Here is a 13,785-nt window from a genome sequence, read left to right as displayed (position 1 = left end):
TATAATCATTATCTCAGGAGAATGAACTTGAAGTACAAGAATAAAAAACTAATGTTTTACTTGTGATACCTTGTATTACTTAAAATCACTATAAACAGCAAGAAATACTTAGTAATTACAAAGTAATTAATTGTTGTCAGTTAAAAAATATAAAGAGAGCAGAAAGAGCATTGTAATATCCTTGTATATAAAATATTTCAAGGGGTGGCTCTGTTATTTCAGGAATAAGCATACTTCTAAGACAGTAGTGAGAGTCATCATGTACAGCCATATAAGTTGTGCAATACACAATTATAGGAACACTGTCCATACAAGTTACTCTTTAAATGGCACCTCCTAGAGTTATGCAGTGTATAACCAGACTAGTGGTAGGTAATAGTGCTGTTCAGAGACACTTCACTAATAGCAAAGATTTTAGAATGCCTAAAATTATTTTTCTTGCTACAGATCAAAACAGTCAAATAACAGTCTTGGAACTGGAAGTTCTTAGATGCCAGCTCTTACCTCAGACTGGATGAAAACCAGGATAGTAGTCCTGAAAAAATGAGGTCACCACATGGCGTTCAGATGCTCAGCTGGGCATCCCTCAGGTTCTTATCATGGCTGTATATTCACTAGTGACTCAATTTCAAGGCCCTGGATTTTTGGGCAGCTACTGTCTGCTAATCTGCTATGGTTAAGGTTTTACATCAGGTTCTATAGTGATTAAATGCAAATTACATGTAGCCTTTGCAAAGTTTTTGCTATATAGATAGGCCATGTTGTTGTGCCCAGAGAGGCAACTGCACTTAGATTTCCTATAGAGTTGCCAGGTATTTTCAGATATGCCTTATCAAAAAACAAAACAAAACAAAACAAAACAAAGCCCACTACATTTTGATTGAAATAATTGTGTTTTATGTTTGGAATTTATTAACTACTCTGTTAATGGAGACTACCTAATAAAGGAGTAGCATTAGTTTCAAAGCAAAGTTTAAGACACATGAATGCAAAGTATTAACAAGCATATAATATATTTTTTAACATAAAAATACTGTTTCTGTCTGAAATAACCAACATCCTTTCTTTGTCTGTAAGGGTGGTCATGCAGAATTTTTGACACAGGTTGTTTCATTAGTATTAGCTTCTAGAAATTCTTCATTCACTATACAATCTTAAGAAGAACATGCTAAAATTGATAATTGGTTAGGCATGGTGGCTCACACATGTAATACCAGCACTTTGGGAGTCTGAGACCGGCAGGTCACTTGAGGCCAGGAGCTCAAGACCAGCCTGGCCAACATGGTGAAACTCCATCTCTAATAAAAAATACAAAAATTAGCTGGTGGTTGCACGCCTGTAGTCCCAGCTACTCGAGAGGTTGAGTTAGGAGAATTACTTGAATCTGGGATGCAGAGGCTTCAATGAGCTGAGATAGCACCACTGCACTCCAGCCTAGGCAACAGAGAGAGACACTGTCTCAAAAATGAATTTAAAAAAGTAGAATTATGGAATTTGCTTTGATAAATGTATATGAGTGTTACATTAATCTTGAGTATCATAATTCTTGGTGATTTTTGGACCTTGACTGAATTTATCAATATAATCCTAAAACATATAATGGTATCCCATGAATTTTTATTTTAATTAAAATATTTATTAACATTGGACTTAATTTTAGCAGGAGCAATCAGTGAATATTTAACTATAGCCATTGACAGATGCATATAATCATAATACATACGGATTTGATAAAGAGAGAATAAAGGAAACAGAACTCGTGCCTTTGTTATATAAATTTTACTTGCAAAATGAAAACATTGCCATTTGTCAGCCTCATACTGATCACACGTGGCTGGAAATTCCTTCATAACAAATTTATGCTATTAATAATACATGGCACTTTTCTAGGGAAAGCTATTATCAAAAAGGTGGAAAATGAAACTTTAAGTTAATTTCTTAAATAATAAATTAAAAATGTAAAAGATGCAATAATTTTCAGCACTATTAGCCATCATCGTTTTCATTGTTTCCATGGCAATGGGAGCATAATATCAGGTTGTGTATATAAATTGAATGTAGTGTGAATATGAGTATATATTCAAAACATGAGAATCAGCTTCACTGTTTACACAATTTTTTAAGGTTAAATGTTGTTCAAAATAAAGTTTAAATATATCTAATAGATTTATACATGTAATATACTTGCTAATAATTAGTAGTATTTTTAAAATCCTCATTTCAATTTGGTTATGTAATTTTTAAGATTAAACTTCTCTTAATTGCTTACAATGTATGAAATACTGAAACACTGCCTTGTGCATTAATACACATTCACCTGAAATTTGAGAACTTTTTTTTGCAAAGTTTACTAAGAAAAGAACAATTTAGCTGGCCTTGCCTGATAGAAGTAGAAGTAGACTTTTTATAATAGAATGCATGATGAAAGGAAGAATGGTATTTGATAGTGAGACTAAAAAGAAGGTGGACTGAGAGTGACATAGAACCTAATCTTATCAAAAATAGGGAGTTGGTCTTAAATTTGACATCAAGGGGATTTGATATGATATGGAGAGGAAGTCAAAGCCACTGTAGTGACATTAGATGATAAAACGTGGGAAAAGGAAATGCTCTCCTTCAAGTCATGCAAATAATTTTTCAATGGTTCATTACATTGGCTTTCACCCTTCCCAGAAGAGTCTCTATTACTGCCCCACCCTATCTGATCTTGCCTTTACGATCTGTTGGTAATTTTCCACAGCACTACATTCCAAAACATACACATATGTCTGCATTTGACACCCTTAGAATTCTCCCAACAAAGGCAGATTCCCATGAAAAAAAAAAAAAAAAAAAAAAAAAACACAGAAGAAATCAAAAGAAAGCTTAGTCAATTCCTCATATAACCTGTTGTCTGGTTTTTGTTAGACCTGCCCAGATAAACCTTAGGTCTTGGGAAGAAGGAAAGTTGCTCATTGTCATGGATCGAGTACTCGCAGTGGTGCATATGGAGTGTTTCTCCATGATTAAGAAAGGTTACATTTATTTGGAAAAAGGGATACTGAAGTGAACCACATTTCATTTGGCTTCCTGATTGCTCTCAGCTTGTGAACTGTGTAGCAGTCCGATTTCTCTTCATTAGGTCAATTAATCTTATAACACCAATATAAATGGTTCTCTGTTAAAGTCTCAAGAGTGGTGTGCTAATGTGTTTCCTGCTCTGCAGTTGTAATTCACTTAAAAAGGAGAGAAATATTTATCTTGTTAATGGATTTCTGATGTATTATCCTCATGCTTTTTTTTTCCTTTTTTAAAGATATATTTTATTGTGTTTTAGGTTTTGGGGTACATGTGCAGAGCATGCAAGATTGTTGCCAGGGTACATACATGGCAATGCGGTTTGCTGCCTTCCTCTCCATCACCTGTATCTAATATTTCTTCCCATGTTATCCCTCCCCAACTCCCCATCCCCTACTGTCCCTCCCCTAGTTCCCCTCACACAGACCCCAGTATGTGATGCTCCCCTCCCTGTGTCCATGTGTTCTCATTGTTCAATACCCAATTATGAGTGAGAACATGCAGTGTTTGATTTTCTGTTCTTGTGTCAGTCTGCTGAGAATGATGATTTCCAGGTTCATCCATGTCCCTACAAAGGACATGAACTCATCGTTTTTTCATGGCTGCATGATATTCCATGGTGTATATGTGCCACATTATCCCCGTCCAGTCTATCATCGATGGGCATTTGGGTTGGTTCTAAGTCTTTGCTGTTGTAAACAGTGCTGCAATGAACATTCGTGTGCATGTGTCCTTATAATAGAACAATTTATAATCCTTTGGATATATACCCAGTAATGGGATTTCTGGGTCAAATGGAATTTCAATTTCTAGGTCCTTGAGGAATCACCACACTGTCTTCCACAATGGTTGAACTAATTTACACTCCCACCAACAGTGTAAAAGTGTTCCTATTTCTCCACATCCTCTCCAGCATCTGTTGTCTCCAGATTTTTTAATGATGGCCATTCTAACTGGCATGAGATGTCTCTGTAACAGAATACTCAAGCCTGGGTAATTTAAAAAGAAAGATAGTTTATGTGGCTTGTGATTCCGGCAGTTAGAAGGTTTGAGTCTGGGCAGCTGCTACTGGTGAGGACATCAGGCTGCTTCAACTCATGGTGGAAAATGGAAAGGGAAACTCTTAGATTCTATTATAATCTACACTCAAACCTGAGAAGTGTTTCATCTTTTGTTTCTGTCACAATCACACCTTAATATTCCTGTAAGCTAAGATTTGTATGTAGTGTTAATCACTACTAAAATATTTCTTTGTGTCACTCTTATGTAACAGCAATCCTTTTTTTGTTTGATTGTTTGGTAATCAAATCAATTATTCTAGATGAAAGGTTCATGTAGTACAGCTTCCTATACCAAAACTTGGGCTGATTTCGATGTCTCTCTTTTCCTAGATCCCATTGAAAGTTACTAGCCACAGAATTACTAAGTAAAAAGAGGCAAGTTATCATTCCCATATATACTTTATGCTACTCCCTAACTCAAGAAGTTTGCCAAGGATAGTTATGGGTTTCTACATTATCTTGCTACCATAAAAATAATATAAATCAATGAAATTGGGAAAAAGTCAATGGGAAAAAGCTGATTTTTTAAACAATCAATGAAATTGATGATTCTTTACCAAGACTGATGATTTAAAAAAGGCAGAAAACACGTGTATCAATATCAGAAGTGAGGTAAAGAATACCACTTCAGACTCTGCAGACATTTAAAGAATAAGGGAATACTGATAACAATGTTATACATAAAAATTTGGCAATTAAGATGAAATGGACCAATATTCTAAAAAGCATAAACTGTCAAAAGTCATCCAATAAAAGTAGATAATTTGAACAGCCTTAATACATTTTAAGAAAATAGGACTTATAATGCAAAAAACAATAAAGAAATCTCCAGACCCATGTGGTTTCCATGGAGAATTCCACTGAAAATTTAGGGAAGAATGAACATCAATACTACACAAAATGTTTCTGAAAATAGAATAGAAATATTTCCAAATTTATTTTATTGAAACAGTTTTTCTCTGGTACTCAAACCAGGCAAAGAGAGAAAAACACAATGCAAAACAGAACCTACAGACCAATATTGCTTATACATATAATGCAAATATTCTTACCAAAATATGAGCAAATTGATTTAAGCACAATATTAAGAAAATGGTACACTGTGATCAAGTGGCCAAGAGCAGTTCAATATTCAAAACTCAATCAATGTTTAATTTTAAAAAGTTAAGCTGTCTTACATGAAAATGTTGTATGATGGCAAGTGATACAACTCTAGCATATGTTAAAGTAATAGAAAACATAGATGATACTTAGAGACTTGAGAATGATCAGTAGTGTACTACGTGTACTACCATCTCAGAGAAGTCATCTTCACCATGCATATACTTTCCCATCTTAAAGAATAAGAATGTGATACTCTCCTCACTTTTCAACAGTTAAGCCATTTCATACCTGTATTAAATTGTATTCTTTAGATAGCATTCAATTTTAACACGAGTTTGTTATATATATATAGTCAAACAACATCTATTTTATCAAACTGCTTGACAATATTTCCTAATTACTACACTCTAAAATGAACTTTTCTGTTTTAAACAGGACTACACATCAGAAAAAAATAAGAAAAATTCCACTAAATTCAGGGTAGTCTGGTATCCTTATAATCCCACTTACTGTATATTGTAATTTAGTTCAATTATTTTTCTTATCACAATATTCGTATAATAAATTAAAGATAATCTTCACCCAAGAGGTGGATACAGGATTCTTGGCTTCAGCAGAATCAGTGAGAGTAACTGCTAATTACTATTTTTTATACCTGAAAACACTCAATGCATCTTATTTTACACTCCTGTGTCAAGATATATTAAGATGCATTAAAACCAGAAGAGTTTAAATCAACCAGGCAAGACAAGTATTTAACAAGAAAAGCCTGCATAAAGATGGTAAAGCTCATCGTATTTCTCATATTTTGATGTAAATTCACTGTATTATGTACATTGTTGTTTTTACATGATTTAATTAAGAACTAGGAAAACACCAAGATTGTGTTATTTTTCACATGAGGGATTTCAATCAAAGTAATCCAGGTATTGAGAAATGTTATATTTTGTGTGCATGACAATATTCATGAAATTAATAACAAATTTTATTAATTAAAATAACTCTGAAGTGAAAATGCAAAATTTTCAAACAATTTGTGTGCTTCCAAACTGAGGTTTTAGGGCATTCTTTATCTGAATAAAGTTAAACATTAAGAAGATTCTGATCTAATGAAACTGAAGTTTCTGAAATACTTATGATTTATATTGATATATCTTCTTTGTTGTTACCTTAGGTTTTGATGCGTCCATTACTCTTGCAAGTGTGCATTTACTCATTTTGAGTAACAAAAGTACGTGTTTTGTTTTAGTTGAGCAAATTGAACCTATATTAATTTCTTGGGGTACTAAATTTTGTAATTACATTTTCAAAATGGTTTTGAAAGCATATTAGTGTTTCAATGTAGAAATACTTTCTAAAAGCAGAAATAAGCATTGAGGCAGCAACACATAGTTCACTTAAATACCCTGACCAATTAAAGTGAATAACGTATCTACAAAAAAATAAAACTAATACCAAAACGAACAACTGATGTTTAGTGTAAAGAGTACTTGTGTCATCTCATTAAGTAAGACATAAAAAAAATTCAGCAGAGGTTTTATAGCATAAATTACAGATTTTGGTGTCAGAAACTCACTCTTAGAGATAGAAGTACCATAACCTTGCAGAAATTGCCTAACAGCTTTAAGCTCAAGTTTCATCAGTTATAAATTTGTAGCCAATATCTCATTGAGTTGTTAGAAGATAACACAAATTAATGCATTCAAAGCACTTACCACTACTTAGCATTGAGTAGTTGCTCCAAAGAAAAACAGTATAAGGACGTAAGTATAAAAACAATTAGGGAACATATGGCTGCCATGCTATTCAGAGAAATCTGTTTGCCCTCTTTCTAACCTACTTGGCACAGAAGTCAGCTAATTTATTTTTCACTCATTAGAACTATTAATACTTTTGTTGCTAATTAACTAACAGCATCCCAGCTGGGCATGATGGCATGCACCTGTATTCCCAGCTACTTGGGAGGCTGAAACAGGAGGGTCCCTTGAGCTAAGGAATTTGAGACCAGCCTAAGCAACATAGTAAGACACCCATCTTGAAAAAAATATTTAAAAAAAAAAAAAACAGAATCCCTATGGGAATCCATTTCAGATTAAAAAAGACAAAGAGGCATAAGTTAAGGAAAAGGTGTAAAAATATATTTATTGAAGTTAAACATTAAAACTCTAAGAGCATACTTTTCCATGCCTTGCAATGATGCTGCCCAATGGACTATAGTGATATAACACGTGGGCTAGAGCGACTCTCATTCACTAAACATAACTTTGTCATTTGCCAACACCTGCTAAAGTCCATACCAAGGAGCTGCTTAAGGGGGATCACTTTGAAATTATAGAAAATTGTATTTGTTTTATGTGTTCTTCATGAATAAATCCCCTTTAAATTTTGAAATCCCTTCCTTCCTGTCAGTTAGTGCCAACTCTAGTCAGAACCACCTACACCCAGAATCTTAGCCAGCTATGCATAACAGTTTGCCCTTAGCCATCAGAAAACATCAAGCCTCTGAACAAATGAGTGCAGGACTTACCTTAAGTGCCAGTTATTGAAACTTGGATATAAACCAAACCCCAAAAATGCTAGCTATGGATTCTGTGTTTTTTTAAAACCAAGAATGTATCATCTTGATCCAATTATTTTCCAAAGGGATTCTAGGGTGAAACTCAGAGGCAAGAACATGTTTTTCTCCCAAAATAAACAAATAGACTTGACACTGAGAGAGAAATGTTGTAAATTTAATCCTTTCCCAAATAGGAGGCATAAGTTCAGAGGGTATGATTTTCTTTCCATCTTGATTGTGCTGTTTTAAGTCCAGAAAGTGAGCTCCTGATTTCCCAAACTAATTTGAGATAGTTGTTGTAAACGGATCATTTGAACTGTTATTGTACTACCTGTGGAATAATTAACCCACCAATTCTAATTTGTTTTAAAATACAATTTGTATAGACTCTGTATTAGTCTGTTCTTAGGTTGCTAATAAAGATATACTGGAGACTGGACAATTTATAAAGGAAAGAGATTTCATTGACTAACACTTTCACGTGGCTAGGGAGGCCTCATAATCACGGTAGAAGGTGAAGGGGAAGCAAGACATGTCTTACACGGTGGCAGGTAAAAGAGGGCTTGTGCATAAAAACTTAGATTTATAAAACCATCAGATCTCATGAGACTTATTCACTACCATGAGAAGAGCATGTGGGAATGACCCCTATAATTCAATCATTTTCTGACCCTGCCTTTAACACATGGTGATTATTACAGTCCAAAGTGAGATTTGGGTGGGGACACAGCCAAACCATATCAGACTTCACATATTTTGAGATGTGAAAATATAAGCTATATGCATAAGTGACAGGTCTAACAGCAACTACCACAGGAACAATGACTGGACTTACTTCCAAAGCTTTTTTAGCATTTATTTCCATTTGACACAGTGTACCTAAATCTCAGAAATTGTGCCATCGAGAACTAAGTGGCTTAATTCCATGCATTAATGGGAAATAAGTAGTCAACAGTTGGAGGCTGGCTGGATGCAAAAATAGGTATGAAGACTTAAATAAACATATTTTGCTAGAAAGAAAGGAAGTGGGAAAGAAGCAGATTAGATTAGAAACTGAAAACTATCCCAGAAAAAAAATACTAGCTGGATGTCACCACTTTGAATTTTAGGATTTGGCAAAAAAATATAAACAATAGCTGCTGAAATTGGGAGCATGAGTAAAGTATTTTAACTAAAATAGTCCAAACTCACTAATGTCAAAATAATTCATTGAATGCTTACATATACAAAACATAAGGAGTAAACATATTTTAGTGAAACTGTGTAGGATTGTATATTTAACATTTTAATATTGATTTTAAGTATCCTGTAAATAATATCAATAAATAGAAATGAATCTTGTAAAAATGCAATACTTCTTTTCAATTAAAACGTTTGTTCATGATAAAAATATATGTATTTTTTCAAATTTATTTTTAATTGAGATATAAAATTATGTGTTTATTATGCATAATTTTTGAAGTACATATATAGTAGAATGATTAAATGTAGCTAATTAACAAATGCATTACCTGATATAGTTATTATTAATATGGTGAGAACACTCTCTTAGCATTTTCTAAGAACACAATACATTATCATTAATTATAGTCACCAATCTATTAAATCATATGTATGGGTCATTTTTTTCAGACAAAATACATTGATATGAAAAATCAATATTAAAAAGACATTTTAAAATGCTTCAAAATGATTTTGTTGTTCAGTGGGCCAATGAGTAAATGACTTTCTGAAGTCTATGGAAAGGAAATTTCTGATTTTTCATCCTGAAAGTTTTTCAATGACAAATAGAAACTGCCCTTATCTTACTGAGGAATGAATATATAATGAAATGTCTTCTGTTGTCTGCTCAAAGAAAGTTTTGAAAGTTTCTCAACTGGGTTGTGAAAATCCTACCCTTAGGGGTAGTCACAGCTTTAATCAATACTGTTGTATTATTTTTATTTTTTGGGTATGTTCTTGGATATGTGTTTTTCTTTTACAATTTCTTTTTTTTCTTTTCTTTTTTTTTTTTTTTTTTTTTTTTTTGCTATGGAGTCTCACTGTCGCCCAGGCTGGTATGAGGTACCATGACATTGGTTCATTGTAGCCTCTGCCTCCCAGATTCAAGACATTTTTGTGTCTTAGCCTCCTAACTAGCTGGGACTATAGGCACACACACCATGCCTAGCTAATTTTTGTATTTTAGTAGAGACAGGGTTTCACCATGTTGGCCAGGCTGATCTTGAACTGGCCTCAAATGATCTACCCTCCTCAGCCTCCCAAAGTGCTGGGATTACAGGCATGAGCCACCATGCATGCTCTACAATTTCTTGACAACACTGATTCTTCTCTATCTATCTAGGACTACCAAGGACCATTAGGTATGTGTTTGATCCTGTTTGTTTTCTTAACTCAGAAACAAAGATCACTCAAGAGCTTTGGGCCATAAGAAGAAGCATAACCAAATATATTTAAGGTGATCTAAACGTCCATTAAACACTACAATCAGTTATTAATCACTAATCTTAGGTCATTGTGTGAGGTCTTCAAACATGATGTCTTAATCAGGTCCAAATTAGTAATTGCATGATGGAAAATAGTTTATAGAAATCTCTTTCTAAAACACTGAGGTTTTTAAAAATTTATTTGAAAAAGACAAACATAAATCACTAAATAGAACTTAAAGCATTTTAAATATTATTATTTCAGGAATTTTTATTTGAAAAGTGCTAAATAAAGACAAGTAGCATTTAAACAACCAACCCAAAAGCCCATCAATGATAGACTGGACAAAGAAAATGTGGCATATGTACACCATGGAATACTATGGAACCATAAAAAATGATGAGTTTGTGTCCTTTGTAGAGACATAGATGAATCTAGAAACCATCATTCTCAGTAAACTGACACATGAACAGAAAACCAAACACCATCTGTGTTCACTCACAGGCAGTTGATGAACAATGAGAACACATAGGCACAGGGAAGAGAACAACACTCAGGGATAGGTGCAGGGGTTGGAGGGGAGGTAAGGGAGGGACGGGATAGTGGGGAGGATGGGCGGGATAACACCTGGAGAAATGACTGATGTAGGTGATGGGGCAGTGGGGAGTGGAGACAGCAAACCACCATGGCATGTATAGACCTATGCAACAATATTGCAGGATGCAGGATGTGCACATGTACCCCAGAGCTCAAAGTACAAAGAAAACAAAAAAGAAAGAAAATGTTATCTAATTATTCTGTTGTTGATGGCTTTATTTTAAAAAATCGTGGCTATCTTTTTAAGTATTTTTAATCAATGCTAGCATTGACATGAATGTGGCACGTTCATTTTTTTGTGATTTATTGTTGTTATTGGTGGTGGTATTATTTTTAGCAGCCTTACTCTGAAATCTGGAATGAGAAAGACTTGAATTTTTTTTTTTTTTTTAGATGGTGTCTTGCTCTGTCACCAGGCTGGAGAACAGTGGCACAATCTTGGCTCACTGCAACCTCAGTCTCCTGGGTTCAAGCGATTCCTCCGCCTCAACCTCCCTAGTAGCTGGGACCACAGGTGCGTGCCACTACGCCCGGCTAATTTGTTTGTATTTTTAGTAGAGACGGGGTTTCACAATGGCCAGGATGGTCTCGATCTCTTGACCTCGTGATCCACCTGCCTCGGCCTCCCAAAGTGCCTGGATTGCAGGCGTGAGCCACCCTGCCCGGCCAAGACTTGAACTTTTATGATTGATAATGAATTAAATAGTTGATTGGTAGAACAACTGTTGGTAATATCTAAGACATGACGTTTTTTTACTCCAGATCTTCACTTTTAGAATTGGGTGTAAAGTGATATGTTAAAATGGCTTTTCATTTTAAATACAATTAATAAAAAAAGAAATGGCTTGGTGTTCAGATCAGCATGTCAGAGATGGGCAAAATTAGAATGGTGTGTTGGATGTTTCCTGATGAATTTCTCTGAAGGCAATGGAGAAACAACAAAGATGAGACACTTCCAGCAGACTTAATACTACACAGCTCAGCAGGACTCCATTTATCTGCCTCACGGCACTACCAAATCACCACAAAATATTTATTTAATTTAGATTATAATTTATTAGATTCATCTGAAAAATTCATACTCCTATAAATTATTATTAAAAAAATTTTTTTATTATACTTTAAGTTCTGAGATACATGTGCAAAACATGTAGATTTGTTACATAGGTATATACATGGCTTGGTGGTTTGCTACACCCATCCACCTGCCATCTACATTTGGTATATCTCCTAATGTTATCCCTCCCCAATCACCCCACCTCTTGCTATCCCTCCCCTAGCCCCAACACCCCCCGATAGGCCACAGTGTGTGATGTTCCCCTGCCAGTGTCCATGTGTTCTCATTGTTCAACTCTCATGAGTGAGAACATGCAGTGTTTGGTTTTCTATTCTTGTGTTAGTTTGCTGAGAATGATGGTTTCCAGCTTTATCTAAGTTTCTGCAAAGGACATAAATTCACCCTTTTTTATGGCTGCATATGTGCCATATTTTCTTTATCCAGTCTATAATTGATGGGCATTTGTGTTGGTTCCAAGTCTTTGCTATTGTAAACAGTGCTGCAGTAAATATACGTGTGCATGTGTCTTTATAGTAGAATGATTTATAATCTTTTGGGTATATACTGAGTAATAGGATTGCTGGGTCAAATGGTATTTCTGGTTCTAGATTCTTGAGGAATCCCCACACTGTCTTCCACAATGGTTGAACTAATTTATGCTCCCACCAACAGTATACAAGTGTTCTTATTTTTCCACATCCTCTCCAGCATCTGTTGTTTCCTGACTTTTTAATGATTGCCATTCTAACTGGCATGAGATGGCATCTTATTGTGGTTTTGATTTGCATTTATCTAATGACGGGTGATAATGAGCTTTTTTTTTTTTCATATGTTTCTTGGGCACATAAATGTCTTCTTTGGAAAATTGTTTGCTCATATACTTTACCCACTTTTTGAAGGTCTTTTTTTTTTTTTTTTTTTGCAAATTTGTTTAAGTTCTTTGTAGATTCTGGATATTTGCCCTTTGCCAAATGGATATATTCAAAAGGATATCTAAATTAGTTTTTAGAAATTACTTGACAGAGAAATGAGAGCATAAATGCAAAAATAATTTTCAAATTCACTGTGTTTACTTGCAAACTTTCTTCTTTCCAAGGGTTTGAATGAACAAAGAAAATCACTTTGCCTTTTTAACTAATAAATAAATGTAAAAACTTTAACTTTTTGCAAGATAGATACCAATTGTACAGAAGATGAAACTCTGTTTCATTTGTGTTGTTAGTACCTGTTCTCACATATTTTTTTAATCTTAGAAACAAAGCATAAAAAGCTAAAAACAAAGATCTCATTATATTGTAATAAAATGGTACTATATAAATCTGTGCTCATCCTGCCTTAACATACTGGAATCCAAGAGGAAAATGAAGCAATGGGAAAGCCACACGGGGAATTCCATACAAAGCTAATGCTGCAATTAGATAGTCATTTCGTACACACACACACACACACACACACACACACACACACACACACACACACTCTTCAGCCATACCCCCTAGCCAGTAGACATAGAAAAGGAATAAATGGTGCATTGCAAACAGCATTGGTCTGAAACCTAAAATATCTAGATTGCTTCTGTCACTACTTATTACCATGGCCTTGGTCATTTTTTACTTCTCCTAGCCTTGGCTTATGCATATGGAAAGCGAGGGAGTGGATTTGTGAGATTTTCTGCATTTTAGTTGGCTGTGTAAAATTGAGTCATTTAATAATGACCATTAATAGATGTCAAACATGCTACCAGGAAATAATTAGGCTCCACAGACAAGTGCTACTAAGGTGAACACTAGTTAAGATTTGAGGAAGTTATAATTTTTTACAACTGTTTAAAAATTTTAAGAACAATAATGTGCTGTAAAATACTAAGAAAGAACCTACTTTAGTAAACATTTTTTTTTTTTAGTACTTAAAGAGAAATTTTCACT

The 13,785-nt window shown here is 34.4% G+C and overlaps 1 long non-coding RNA gene across 1 annotated transcript in view; it reads left to right on the top strand.

The window, feature by feature from the left end:
- The window catches only part of LOC141581963 (uncharacterized), a 201,469-nt gene extending 190,158 nt beyond the window's left edge, over window positions 1–11,311 (top strand). The window contains exon 3 of the long non-coding RNA XR_012514789.1: window positions 11,197–11,311. This is a non-coding gene — a long non-coding RNA (uncharacterized LOC141581963). The remainder of the gene's footprint in view (window positions 1–11,196) is intronic.
- The last annotated feature ends 2,474 nt before the right edge of the window (window positions 11,312–13,785 follow it).

This window comes from Saimiri boliviensis, chromosome 18 (assembly GCF_048565385.1).
Source record: "Saimiri boliviensis isolate mSaiBol1 chromosome 18, mSaiBol1.pri, whole genome shotgun sequence".
NCBI lineage: Eukaryota > Metazoa > Chordata > Mammalia > Primates > Cebidae > Saimiri > Saimiri boliviensis.
The sequence above is the reverse complement of the archived record's forward strand: the minus strand, read 5'-3'. Positions and strand labels throughout refer to the sequence as shown.